The following is a 14985-nucleotide window of genomic DNA, read 5'->3' as shown; positions in this document are numbered from 1 at the left end:
AAAATTGGAAATAGTTATTATATTCTATTTTATATTTGTGAATGAAAGGTGATGAAAGAAGTGCTCTATGTATATTATTTATTCGGCGCAATTGTTAAAAAGTGAAATATTTCCAGAAAACTTGTGCAGTTGGTGTGCAAGGCAATACTGCTCTTGGGTTGCGTGGACAAACCACAACTAAGCCTTCTCCTAGGAAACATTTTCATAAATTATTATTAAAATTTGTAGATTTGATTTTTTCCAAGCTAATTATTTTAAATCTCCTGTTCCTTCCCTGTATTTACAAAGTATTTCAATGCTATGCTATGGTATCCAGCCATGAGTATGTAACCTATTGCCACATAAGCGATGTTTTCTTCAAAAAGCAGAAGATAACACAAGAAAGGAGTAAGTGAGAGGAAGGAGCACAGAATTCCCAAATGACAGTGGGGAAAAGATTTTATCTTGGGGACAGTAAAAGTATCAATAGTGGTGATGCTGCAGCCCTTGAGCAACAAAAATTGCATCATCATTAGTGGGAAATTCCACAAAGAAATATGATTAGACCCACAGAATGGGAATGTATGGGTGGCTTGGACTAGAAGCTGGAGTTAACATGGTCAGAACCTCAGGAAAACCACTAGCTACCTTTCCCCCCCTTATTTATTTCTTCCCTTCCTTCTTTTTACCATTTCTCCTGGACAGAAAGGTCTTTAAATTTCCCATTCTAACTCCCGTGGTCCTTCCCCCACTCAGTCATCCTGAGGAATGTTCTGAAACTTCCCTGTCACTCTTTAGTCTTCATATTTCTCTTTTTTCTAACTTCTAATGATGTCCCACTACTGTTTGACACAGCTGGAAGGTTAAGTGAAAACTCCCCTCTAACCAAATATTCCTTTAACCCATTGGGGATGTTTTAAAGCTAGACAGTAATGTGCCCTGTAATTAAGAAATAATGGGTTTTCTGAAGTGATTTATTTCCATAGATTTCGTGTCAGGGCTGCAAAGCTACAGTTTAAACTGCTGCAGACCTCCCGTGTAAACCCTTGATCAATCACCATAGAGCCTATTTAAATAAGCTTCTGTGTTTCAGTAAAAGACTGAATAGAGACATCCTCCCACTAGATATCTCAGAAACCAGGAGAGAGAAAACACATGCTGAGCAGTTGATAGTGTTACAATTTGGAGTGGTAGCTGGAAAAGTCATTTATGGTGGTGGTGATATTAGTCTTAACACCACTGTTGCAGTACCAGCTTTACATTTTTCTGCCTGTGACACTCCTTGCATTCTGACTGAGCTCTTCATTGGACATTATTTCACAAATATATCTTCTTTTTTAAGAGCAGATCACTGAGGTTGCATCTACACTACGAGATAAAATTGAATTTAAAAGAGTTAGTTCAACATTAAAATGTCACTGTCTTCACTGTAAATACCATTAGCTCAAATTAATGAGCCTTAACACTGATAGCAAAATGTTGCTATTACCAGATGGGTATAGTGAAGAAGAGCCACGTCCTTAATTCGAATGTATTGGCCTCCAGAAGTGTTCCATATGTATCCCATAAAGCTACTTGGTGACCCTCCATGGATGGCCACTTCCTTCTCCTCTGCTTTCCACGCAGGTGTGCAGGGAAAAGGTCATAAGAAGCCCACAAATTTTTGATTTAATTAGACTTTGATTTCTGCAGTGCCCAGGCCTGCAAATATAAAGGTCTAGACATGTGGTTGATAACACAGCTGTCCGCCACTATGCCAACATCTGCAGAGGACACGCAGCACAGGGAACCTGAGCGGGTTTGGGGGTGGGCTGAATTCTATTTCTGGGTGCTCTGAATTCTGGGACAGTTCTTTGCATTCTGGGATTTTAACATGAAACACCCACAAACAAATGGGGCTAAGGCACTGTGGAATAGGTACCCACAATGCACTGCTCATTCTGTTGAACTTGCAGAGGGAAATGGGGATGTGGAAACTCGACATGGAAAAATGGTGAATCAAATTTCAAGAAGGTTTGTGGACACAAATGCAAAATCATAAGAATGAGGTTAAAAATCAAATTTATTAACAATCGGATTTATCCTGTAATGTAGACACAATCTGAGTTGCATCACATGCTCTTCAGCTCTCATAGTATAAAAGAATGATTTGTGGCAGGCAGGACCATTGTCTTGATTGGTTATAAAATATCATGCACATTTATGGAGCTGTATACACAACATGGATTTCTAATGGTAAATTAGCACTGGGAGTAATGTACTGTGCTTTCATGAAGTACTGGGCTGGATTCCGATCTCATACCAATTATACGAGCCTAATTCCATTGTTTTTGAAAGAGTTGCTCCTGCTCCACAGCAGTATACATAAGATCAGAATTAGATTCACTATAATTATACACTTTAGAATAGTTAACCCTTACTTGACACTGAGTACATAAAATATTGTCAGTCACTACCACTAATACACAGTGGAAGCATTTCAATTTAGTATAAATGCAAATGGGAAACAAGCCACAACCATGTGCATATATAGTAGATCCCAAATCTTCCTAAAAATATTATCCTGACTGTCTAAAAATACAGGGTAATCTCCATATTCTTACAATATCTCCACTTAAATTCTTTGTGCCAATCCTCAATTTGCAAGAGGCAAGAAAGGAAGGGTGGGAAATTATATTTTCATCCTAATGGTACTTCTAAAACAGCTTACCGCCCTTACTATTTTCCTTACTGTTACTATTTTTTGTATGTACAATATTCAACAGGGATCATATTTCTTCTTCATGTAGGGTTCTTATTAAACAGCAAGACTGCTGCTAAAACAAATTAATTATTAAGGGACTGCTAGGAAGATGGGTGATTTAGGTCTGCATGTCTCTGAATTTGGCTTTTACTCAATTTAAGAAGCTGCACTGGTTTAAAAAAAAAAAAAAAGCAGAGGGGAAACTTTATTTCCAGCAAAGCTGAACTAGGCCTTGAATCCTGGTGTAGTGCCTTTGGGGACATGCAACAATACACAGCCCAAGACCTGAGTACTTAATCCCATGAGATACAGAGCACCTGAGAAGAGATGCTAAGCACCCAAAGAAGTTACGGGTATAGGATACTCAGTAGTATGGCTGCCCAAAATAAAGAACATTTTTATTTTGAAAAATATCTAGAATGTATGTGTGGGGGGTGGAGGGAATTCATGAAAAACCCTTTGAAAATATTTTAATCAGAAAATAAAAAAAGGTTTGATGCCCTTTACTATAGGAGATAAGTGCAATTATGCCTTTTTGGGAACTGAAAATAGCAGATTTTTCCAATACATCATGCCAAAAAAAAAAAGAAGAAAATAGAAAATACATAAGAGGACAACCCTGTTTCTCTCACTTGTAACTGTTGTCACCACTGAAACTTGCTGTGGCAATGAAACAAAGAAACAGTACCTGTATTTTAGAAGAATGTAGATCAAATATTAAGATTAAATGTAACTGTTTCCAATAGATTATCTTTGCCCTTTGGATTGAAAAGAAAAATTCCCAAGAATTCTCTACTGCAAAAATAGAGATTATTGAATTCCCATGACATTAAGGTATTCCTTTTATTTGTCTATTTATTCTTTTTATTTATTTATTTAGGGGGAATCTCAAGCAAAGGCTGTTTTAACTCTGCAGTTGGTACTTGTGCATTGGCACTGGTGTAACTGCTGCTGGAATATTGTGTCCAGCTCTGCCATCATTCTGGCTCCTGCTGTGCAAGGAGGATGTTGAAAAATTGGAGGAGGTTCAGAGAAAGGCCACAAGAACGGCTGAAGAATTAGGCTACATCTACTCTAGAAGCATCTGTCTACAGAAGTTATTGTCAGAAGAGATGTTCCAACAAAACTTTGTTGAAAGATTGCATCTACATATAAAAGCAGATCATCTTTTGACTCACGCTGTTAATAAAAGGGCACAGTGGAGTGTCAACACAGTGTTTTTGTCAACAGAAACTGAATAGAAATAAGATAACTTTTTAACAGGGAAGTAATTAACCACTGGAACAGTTTATAAGGGATGACCTTGAGTTCTGCTACACTGACAATTCTTAAATAGAGTTGTTGTTTTTTTTTTCTAAAAGATGCTCTCCAAGAATTTCTGGGGTGATGTTCTCTGATCTGGATTACCAAAGAGGTCAGACTACATGATCCCAGTAGACTCTTCTGTCCTTGGAATCTATGAATAAAGATGTTGAATGAGAAAGATCCTTGAAAAATAGGTATAACATGGACAGAGCTGGTTATATACCTGTCCAATAAAGTTTTTGACGTATTCTGCAATATTTTTTCCAATTAATGTAACTAAGACTTTTTCATGGACGTTATCCATCAAGTTTGCCAGGAATATTGAAAAAACCACACGTGTCTTCCAAAAGATATTCAGCACAGCATTTTTCACACTATTTCTCACAAATCCCAACTTTCAGTGTTTGGCTGAATAGGGATGAATTACATGTTCTCCCAAAAAAAGACAGCAGTCCAGTAGCACTTTAAAGACTAACAAAATAATTTTAGTAGGTGATGAGCTTTCATGGGACAGACCCACTTCTTCAGAACATAGCCACACCAGAAAAGACTCAATATTTTCCCAAACTGAGGCTTCAGCTGTAAACTTCCCATGTGCTCCCTCGCCCACAAGCTGTCCAATTCTCATCAAGCCACCACCATCACTAATAGTCCTTCAATATTTAAATTCATTTCTTGCAAGAACCCCACAAGCACAGTAATTCTCCAGTATGCACAATTTCAATTTGTGCTTAACTTGCATTAACGTGAGTTAAGTGAAAATTGGAATCACTCCAGCCCCCGGCTCCCCCAGTTGGGGGAAGGAGGGTGGAAGCAGGCCCCTGAGTGGGCAGACAGCTGGGGTGGTGCAGCTTCTCTCCAGCTTTCCCCAGCTGGGGGGGGGCCGGGGAGAAGCCACTCCTGGCTCCCACAAGCCCAGAGGAGCCAGGCTGCTGCCTGGTTCCCAGCTCCCCGCCCCCCACTCCGACTTATGTGAAATTAGAGTTATGTGAGGGTACGTAGGAACGCAACCCTTATATAACTCAGGAGACTACTGTAAATGGAAAAGTCCCATCTACATTCTTTATGGCAAAAATTCTCATCTGTGCTCTCATTGAGCACATTGCTAGCGCAAAACAAATATAATTAACAAGTTAAACTGCCTCGAAAATGAAAGACCACATCTAGAGGTGAGAAAGCAGTTTAATCTCCAGTTCTCTGCCATTCTGCAACTACCATCCATAATGGCAACTTAATGTCATTTATATGATGATGTGAATGCTAAGAACAAGACTGAGACCAATGCCTCAGCATATACAACTGATTGAAAAGATCCTCAGCAACTCCAAGCAGATTGAATCTGATAGTACAGACTCAGAATGCTGTTTTCCCATTAATGATTCCCAGAGGCAACTCCTCTCTCCTTTTCAACTTTATTTAGACAAAAGAATTAATTATAGTATCTCTCTGTCATCCTGATAAATTACACTCGATTAGAGCAGTAGATATATTTCTCTTCCACCTGATCATTCCAATTTATTAAATAGTGCTTCTGAAAAGAATAAATTTTGAAAGTTTGGCATCTTTCAATTTTGTCTGTGTTGCATTTCACATGATATACCTCTTTGCTCAATGGTCAGATGAATATTAATTTTAAATGAGTATCATGTGTCATTTTACCCACTATTCAGTAATAGAAAAGAAAGGAGAGGCACAGTCAACATGTCTTACATAGAATATCTTAGAAACAATTCCAAACATGGCTCTGTTCAGAGGTCAAAGGGGAATATTTTACACTTTTCTTCCTTCGTGACAGGACTCTCAGGCTACAGCTACACTAGCAGCATCTGTCAACAGATGTTTCTCTCAGAAGAGATTTTCTGACAAAACATCTGTTGATAGAGTGCAGCCATATATGAAAGCAGACTGAAAGAACAATCTGCTCTGTTGACAGAGTGGCCAGATTGCCCGGCTGCTCTCTCGACAAAACACCCAACCGGAAACACAGCAGACAGGGCAGCCCAGTGTCCTGGAAGCCCTGTATGTCAACAGAAACACACACACACACACACGCACGCACGCGCACACACACCATCCATGCAGCTTCTCCGACAACAGACTCTGTTGACAAAGGCACTCTTTTCCTCATCTGGGAGAGGCAGAAGGTTGTTGGTGAAAGTGCCAACTTTTGTTGATATACTTCTGACAAAACACAGTTTGTGTGTGGACAAAACTCTCTAGTGTAGTCGTAGCCTCAGTCTGGGTCAAGAAAAGTTTCAGAGTTTAAGGATCCCAACCAGAAGTCTGCCATGGGGTCTTTTTGATCTACCCTGATTGACAACAAAATACACTGAGGTCAAGATACAAGAAGGCTATATTTTACTGATATAAAGTGCATGGGGAATGATTCTCTGAGATTAGCCTAGTTCATCAGCATGACACAGATAGTATTAAGAAACCATGAACATTGAGGAGGCAGCTTTACATGTCTAGTCCTGAGTTCTGGGCCTAAAAACATAGAGTTTGGTTCAAATATGCATCCTGAAAAGTAGTTGCTCTTGGCCCGCAAAATTGGATTGAAAGTCTCATGAAAGTAAACCTCATGAATTTCCTAACAATTTCAGTAAACACTTGCAAACCCCACTTGCCACATTGTAATTTTAAAGGCAAAGTGGGTGCGGTAATATCTTTTATTGGACTAACTTCTGCTGCTGAGACATGAGCTTTTGCACTACCCAGAGCTCTTTGCAGACCAGAAGTAGAAGAGTCTTGGGAAACTCAAAAGATTGTGTCTCAGCAACAGAAGTTGGTCCAATAAAAGATATCACCTCACCTACTTTGCTTGTGTAATATCCTAGCACCACCATGGCCAACATAACACTGCATATATACTGCATCCCAGTCCATCAGCTGGGCCAAAACTTACGTAAATGCATCTATTTCTGCAAAAGCCTTTCAGAAGATGATAAAAAGTTTGGTTACAAAAACACGTGATAGGGAAGAGGATGATTGCTAAGCAAGGAGCTCTAATTTTATTCCATCCCTCACCTTGCTGCATTTTTGCTGACAACAGCTACAACGCTGTGCATTGCACTCACATAGTTGACTGTTCTGCTAATGCAACAATCAGGAGATAAAGAAAAATGTTTCACCACTCTACCTTCTACACTGTCGCCATTATTTATTCTCTTCATGACTAATTTATCTAGCGGAAGATAAAGAGATGAGCACTGCTGGGGTCAGGATAGCTTATTGCTAGGTCTGATGCCTTCCTAGCCATAGAAGAATACAAATTGCAGGAGGAGTGACCAAATCACTTACTAGCTCAGTCCATCTTGGCATCAAAACACTGCCTTAACTGTAATCATTATCTTACATAGACAAGGATTGGACTATATATGGCAACTGAAGGATGTTAGGGAATGAAAAACATTATAAAAGGCTTCATGGAACATAACATCTGTAGTATTTCATAACTATTGATTTCTATTTAATTGGCTTGTTCATGGACACCCACAGATAGGTTTACCCTCTGTTCACTATTAATCAGTTTTGCTATAGGTTGAAGCCTTTTTTTTTTTAAACAAACAGGATTTTGCCCAAATACACTGGATCAAAATTTTAATGATTCCAAACACTCACTGCCTCACATAACAGGCATTCTCTGGTGTGAATAAGAAACTGAAGAAAAGCAGCTGCTTTCCACAGGGGTAAGGCATGGAAGAACATGAAGAGGATACTCTTGTAGTAAGAACAAAAAATTGTCCTGAATTTTCAGGGTTTTATTAACTTGCTAGTAAGGAAAAGAATCCTGGTCCCATTGAATTCAGGGGCAAAACTTCCATAGGCTTTCATAGGTCCAAGATGTTACACCAAGAGCTTACTGCATGGTTTTTTCAAAGGGGCATGGGTTATCCAAACCTTTTAGGCAACTCTGAAAATCTCAGCCTGGATATAGTATATTGCCAGCACAAACTAAGCTACCCTGATTCTGGACTGAAAACCAAATACAGCCATGAAAACTTCTAATGGTCGAGCACATGATCACAGATATGGCAAACTCCATCCCAGGAGATCCTGATGTAAATGAAATAATGGCCACTAAATTCTTGCTCAGAAGTCCTGGTATCCTTAAGTTATTTAATAAAGGCATCACTGCAGATGAACTATTAATTACAGATATCATTAATAGTAATGAACAGGTTCAATTTATATGAATTGTTAATGAAGCCTAAATATAACAAAGTTTTTACTCCATTCCTCTTGTATTAAGACAGCAAAATATCTTAGCACCTATTGGTACAATTCTCATAGAGAAAGATGGGTAACGGGGCTGCGTGATACATGGATCTCATGTTTGGAGGAAGCATTAGGACAACAGGTTTTGATATCAAGTTTGATAAACCTAAACCAATGGGTTCTGTTGACAAAACTGACAGTTTCAGTTGTTCTTGAGGGTTTGCAGATGCTAAGAAGTTTGTAAATATCATACAAGGAAGTGTACAGTTCTATGTTAAAATATGACTCCATTCAATCAGCAGCAAAATTTGAGACAGATTTTTTAGAGGCATTCAGGCACCTAAAGCTGCAGATAGGATTCTAATGAAATTTGTATAAGAACCTAGCTATCTTTCTACCATCTGTTTGTAGTTGATGCAAGACCCATACGTTACAAGGATTCATTATTTATCTTACTTCAGTCTTTAAAAATCTGGCTGCAGGGGAGTATCCTGTGGGATGAGATTAGAGGTTGTGTAGGTTTCCATTTCCAGAGGAATTGTGGCTTTATCAGCATTCGCAGCTCACCTGAAGACCAAAGCTCATGGAGATCTTCCACTGGGCACCCACTGCACATAGGAAGAGACACAAACATTTAAACTTTACTCCATCTGCAAAATTATTTTGAACATCAAAATCAGGAGACTGATGTTCCAGCCACTTCTTAGCAAGACACTGCCTCATAACACATCATAACTGATAATACTGCAAGGCACACACCCTGCTCCCATGCCAGTGCAGCTTGCAGTCAGGTTTGGGTTCACCAAACCTTTGGCTTGCTACTGATTTCAATCCCTTATTTTGTCAGATTTGCATTTACTGGTGAGTCTCACTAAGCTATGGATGGGGTTGTGTTTGATATAGAAATCCAGGTAGTATAAGAAGTTAGCGGAGAAGAGATTAGCTTCTTAAATAAAGAGATATCCATGTTGTTGGTCCCAGGATATTAGAGAAATCAGAAGAACATCTCTCTATATGCTTGGAAGCTTGTCTCTCTCTCACCAACAGAAGGTGATCCAAGATAAGATTATCTCACATGCCTTGTCTCTCGCATAAAGAGATCAGAATTATTGGTTATACTCATCTTATTTGGCTATAGATATTTAGCATAAAGGCTCATATGAGCAAATTATGAGTTCAGAGTATTGTGCGTGTATTTTAGTGATGTTGATGCTGTTGACTTTAATAGACACAGAGGGGACAAAAGTCTGCACAGTTTCAGAAAATTAGGAAATATATCATTCAGTGCACTGAGGCATCTGCAAGAGCTCACAACTGCATCAGTAATGGTATCATTCCAGAACCTAAATGCAGGAAAATGATTTGGTGACATAACATGCTATTTTGGTTGAAAAAGCAAATAATGTAGGGGAAGAGGTTGTCAAGAGCATTCCAAGAAGCTCTGTGTGGTTCTCAGCATTTTTGAAATGCAAGTTAATGAATTGTTACTATAAGTAGGTGTCTATTGAGAATCTGCATCATGGGTTGAAAGTAAAGGTTTCATTCTTAAATTATGCTTCTTCCTCAGAATTCACAAGGTTTTTTTAAAAACTTGAAAGTTGAACAGAAAGCATAAATTAGGCACTTTTTGTTTGAGATTGAGGCTGCTTCTAAGATGCTGGTGTATGTTAAAATTACAAGGAAGTTCAACATCAGAAAGCTTATAATAAGGAAAAAAAACAGTTGCCAGTAAGAGAGAATCTTTTATTTATATTCTACAACAGACTTACATAACTAAGAAAGTTGTTCCTCCTAATATTTTATGATGAGTGTCTTGTGCAATCTGGCTTGACACTTGACCAACCAAAGGCCCCATTAACGGGTGCTGCATTATTTATATTTTGAATTGGTTTAAGATTAAATTAATTATACTTGTTCAGTCAAAAATCATCACAGTTTTTCATAACCTCTTATTATGAACATTCTCCTTGCAGTTGTTCATTCTTTGGAAGTATGCACAGCTCATACACATCAGATAAACTCAACCTTTCCTCGTTATGCAGCTTGCATAGTTATAATTTCTGCAAAATGATTTCACATATAAGTGATATCAGTGCAGTGGAGATATGTAAATACACCCACCACCATAGGATGACAACCTGCTGCTTCTTAACACTCAGCTTTAATCTAAAATATATGTGCATGTATATGTTTAACTAGAACAAGAGAGATTTATATAAGAGGAGCAGCGATGGCTGTATGTGAAAAAATCCCAATTTTCAGAGGCTTGTTGTCTTCCCCAAAATGACTTTTTGAAAATTCTCTAGCAGTTCAGCAACTTGGGGCTGGTTTATTTACAATCTTTGCTATTTTGGAAGCATTCTTGCCGCTTCCTCTCTCTTTTAGCCCTGTAGGTTTCATGTTGAAATGGCTGAGGTTTGAAACTTGATATTGTCACATGGCAAAAGTCCTTAGTCATCCTCAAGTGTTACAAACCACCTGATTCACTCCTAAGCCACGTCTACATTAGCCCCTTCCTTTTGGAAGGGGCATAATAATGAGTGAGGTCAGAAGATGCTGATGAGGCGCTGCCATGAATATGCATTATGGCAGCCACAGCAATTTGAAAGTGCCGCTTTCGAATCTCACACCACCTGTGTAGACAGGGGCTTTTCAAAAGGACACCCCAGTCTTTGAAAGCCCCTTATTCCTAAAACCAAATAGGAATGTTTCTGGATGTTGAGACCTGGAATGAAGGATAACTTAGATGTCCAGTGCCTATGGATCAAAAGAGTTCTGATAGCCCCATTTAGAGCACTACAGGCTGAACCTCAGTAAGCCGGAACACTCTTGTCCAACAAACTCCCTAATCCAGCATGAGTTTAGTTAGCCAGATAACCAATTACCATGGGTGTGGCCAAGTTTACCACGGTCCCATAAAGTTTGTTTACAGTCACCAGTCCTGGCTTTCAGTGTTCTGTGCTGTTATTTAGCTGTAATTTATCCCTAAATGTCTTCTAAGAGCCTAGTAAGCAGTGGAACTGTTGGTAATGTGCTAGAAAATATTGACAACCTGTTGTCCAGGAAATTCTCTCACCTGACTCCAGTCTGGTCCCCACAGTGCCGAACAAGAGAGGCTAACCTGTACTTCCATTGTGTTAACTGAAATAGTTTCATATGATAGCACCTGAATAATCTAAGACCAGGCTTTAGTCTGGGCTGGCTGAGAATGACATTGTCTACCAGAAAAATAGAGAGCAGCTTAGGTCCAGCTGCCACAGTGTACTAGCAGCAGTTCTGCCAATGGGAATTGTCTGAGTGCAGGAGTGCTACAACACAGCTCCTTTCCTCAGCCATGTCCCAGAAATAACATGGCACCAATATAATGTACATTGGCTTACCCTATGCTGGTACAGTAGCCAAAAAGTGTGTTTAATCAGTTTGTGCAAAGGGGACATCTTCAAACAGCAATCCAGCATCCACCCGAGTGTTTCTCATTATTTTATGCACATATTAATTTTGGTGTTTGTCTTGGTCCAGGACATCTTCAACAGAATAAGTTTTCTCTAACTCTATGGCAGTTCCTCGCATACCATTGCCCTTGATATCCCAAGCAGGACTTGCTCATCCAGTATGGCTGCAACTTCAGGGGATAAACAGATAGGCTATCCTATGCATTATAGTAGGGGTGCATGCTCTTGGGGGACATGAAATTTTGCATGGGGATGAAGTGCGATTGGGCTGCCCCCCACCCCATCCCTCCTCTGCAGCCTCTGTTACCTTCCCCACAGCCACTCTGCCCCTATTACGCTGAGCTCTGCTGTAAGCTGTCTCTTGGTGTTCCCCCCCATTAACCCTCACAAGGCAGCAGCTTGTTCTGTGTGTCTTTCCTGGAAGGAGGGTGTTGCCTTGCAGGAGAGCAGCTTGATTAATCTGCGTCCTGTGGGGAAGTGAGCAGCAGTGGCTGAACTCTTGCATACAGCCTGCACCACACATTACAAAAGGCTTTATAAGTCGTGTTTAGACTTAATTCCTTGAGGTGCCCTGGTCTGGGCTTGCTTCAATGCTTCTGAGAGTCTGATATAAAGAGAGAGGAACATATTTTGTTTAAAGTTTCATTCCTGATAAGTATCCCTTACAGTAAGAAACAGGGTAAGTAACAAAACTAGCACAATTACCATCAACCTCTTTCTGTTTACTGTCAGGGTCAGAGAAATGATCCTGTGGGTCCCATCAGTAAAAAAGGAGATTTATGAAAATCTTTGCTGGTCTTTTATCCTTGTATGAATGAAAAATAAAACCCAAGATTTACAAAAGAAAAAGAAACAGAAAGCTGACTTATCCGCCCAGCCCCCAGGGACTTTGCCACCACTGTTGCTGAAGGACTGCAGCACATCACTTCTGGGAAACCAATGCTCACTTCCAGGGCTATCCGGTGGTGGGGTGATGAGGGAGGGTGCTGCTAATTGCAGGGGCAAAAAGTGGGGCCTGATGTAAAAAGTTTGCTCACCCCAGCATTATAGAATATGGTGGAATCATGGCCAGCATTGGTGTAAAATGTAGCAGCTGCTGAACATCTCTCAGCAATACTGCACAGGTTGAGATTGGAGTGGAAAACGTTATCTAATTGAAAACAATTTGAATAAGCAAAAAAATTATGGTGAAGTTCTCATGATGCCAGTACTAAAATATCATTGGAATTTCTAAATATTATAGATAACACTTTTCTAACTCAAGAAGTGTTATATCGAATGTGGGGAACTCTACACTAGACTTTGGATTGACAGATAAAAAGGATTTGATCAAAGAACTAAAAGTTAGTGGTAGCTTAGGTACTAGAGATCATGACAAGCACATTTATGCACAAAGCACAAACTAGTGCTAACTTATTTCAAGCTGGGGAAAAAAATTAATTATGAGTCAAATCAGCTGAGAAATGGAAATATATGAATGATTTGTGGGACTGGTTTAAGAATACATTGCTAGATGCTACAAAAGTTGTAACTGGGAAAGAAAGCCATACTAACTAAAAACCTAAACTGCCTTAGAAGGGGAGGAAGCTGTCAAGAATAAAAATAAAGGACACATCTTCAATACACGAAGATCAATACTGCTGCAGTCCATCTTCTGGATCTCAATTTAGCACATCTGGTAGGGATGCGCAAAATCAAACTCACTGGGCACCCCTGTCTGCACCTGTTTTATAGGTTCTCATGCAGTACTACTCAACCTCCCACAGTGGAGATGGTGCACAAGCATGAATTAAGCTATGTTGACTCCAGCTATATAATTGACATAGCTGGAGTTGCATATCCTAATTTGACTTGGCCTAAGAGACAACGTAACAAGTGGAAGAAAAGGGAATGATGGCAATGAATATAAATCAGAAAGTAGAATTGTAGAAAATGGATAAAAGAAGCAAAAGGACACAAGAAAAAATCCATGGCAAACAGAGTTAGCAGCAAGAAAGGTTTTCAGTTTTTTGTTTTGTTTTGTTTGGTTTGGTTGATTTGGTTTGTTGAAATTAGAACATTAGATGAAGAAAAACCTTTCAATAATAATGTAGAAATGGCAGATGTATGCAATGAATATTTGTTCCATGTTTGGGTAAAAATAATAGGGAGAGTGTAGACATATGTGATAATGAAACTTCCCATTGCAAAGGTAAATTCAAAGGAATGGTAAATGTTTGCTCTTTAAATCAGATGTTGTAAAATCAGCAGGTCCAGATAACCAGCATCCAAGAGTTGTAAATTAATTGGGTGAGGAGCCTGCTGAGCCATTGTTACTTATTTTCAATTATTCTTGGAACATTGAGGAAGTTCCAGGAGAAAGCTAATGTTGTGCCAATGTTTTTAATAGGGTAAATGGGACAACGTGGTTAATGATAGACCTGTCAGTATGACATTGATCCTAAGCAAGACAATGGAAGAGCAAATATGTGACTCAATAAAGAATTAAAAGACAGTAATACAGTTGATGCAAATCAACATAGATTTGTAGATAATTAATCTTGTCAAACTACAAATTTCTTTTCATTGATGAGACTAAAAGTTAGGTTGCAGCATGGGAATTGTATTCCAATGAAGGAGTCCAGCCTATAAAGGGAATGAGTGCTTGAGGCTCTCAAACCAAAGCACTCATAAAGCACTATGATAACGGTTTCAAATCAAAATATTTCATATTCAAAATGCCACCTTAAAATGAAAGTTGTCTGCAGAAAACCTCATTTTTCAATCAGCTCTAATCTGTACTCCAGTCCTATGCTTAGATTACATAATTATTACCACAGGCTCAGGGGTCAGAAATATGTTCATATTTCTAGGTGCATCAGACTGAACCTAATCTTGTTCTCATTACAGTCAGACTTCAGTTACTGGATATGGCTTATAGTCACTAAATTGGAAAGTGCCAAATTGCTTTATACCTTCATCATGCGGTCTCAGAGTTTTAAGGTTACTACCTCTCCATCCCCAGTGATCACAAAGATAAATATAAACAAAATGACCCTCTTTGACAAGATTAAATAACTTCAGGAATGAAATGTTGTGCCGTTTTTACACAGTATTCTACCATGTGTGAGAATTTTCAGATGCTAAATTTGCTATGCAACAGAAATGTAGTGGGCTATATTTTCACCTGTAAAAGCAAATGCTTTATTCCTGTCCAAAAACCCAAAGCTCTTCAAACCTCTGATGAGTGAAGTCTCATGCTGTTTACAGAGGAGTGCGATTTAAGAAGAGAACAAGAAGATGAATAGG

The 14985-nt window shown here is 39.1% G+C and overlaps 1 long non-coding RNA gene across 2 annotated transcripts in view; it reads right to left on the bottom strand.

Moving 5' to 3' along the window:
* LOC142021206 (uncharacterized) overlaps window positions 1-14985 on the bottom strand; it is a 96753-nt gene that overhangs the window by 19536 nt on the left and 62232 nt on the right. For both annotated transcript variants that reach the window (XR_012647620.1, XR_012647621.1), the window contains exon 2: window positions 8702-8853. This is a non-coding gene — a long non-coding RNA (uncharacterized LOC142021206). The remainder of the gene's footprint in view (window positions 1-8701; window positions 8854-14985) is intronic.

Source organism: Carettochelys insculpta, chromosome 15, assembly GCF_033958435.1.
Source record: "Carettochelys insculpta isolate YL-2023 chromosome 15, ASM3395843v1, whole genome shotgun sequence".
In the NCBI taxonomy this organism is placed as follows: domain Eukaryota; kingdom Metazoa; phylum Chordata; order Testudines; family Carettochelyidae; genus Carettochelys; species Carettochelys insculpta.
This window is presented reverse-complemented; position numbering and strand designations above follow the sequence as displayed.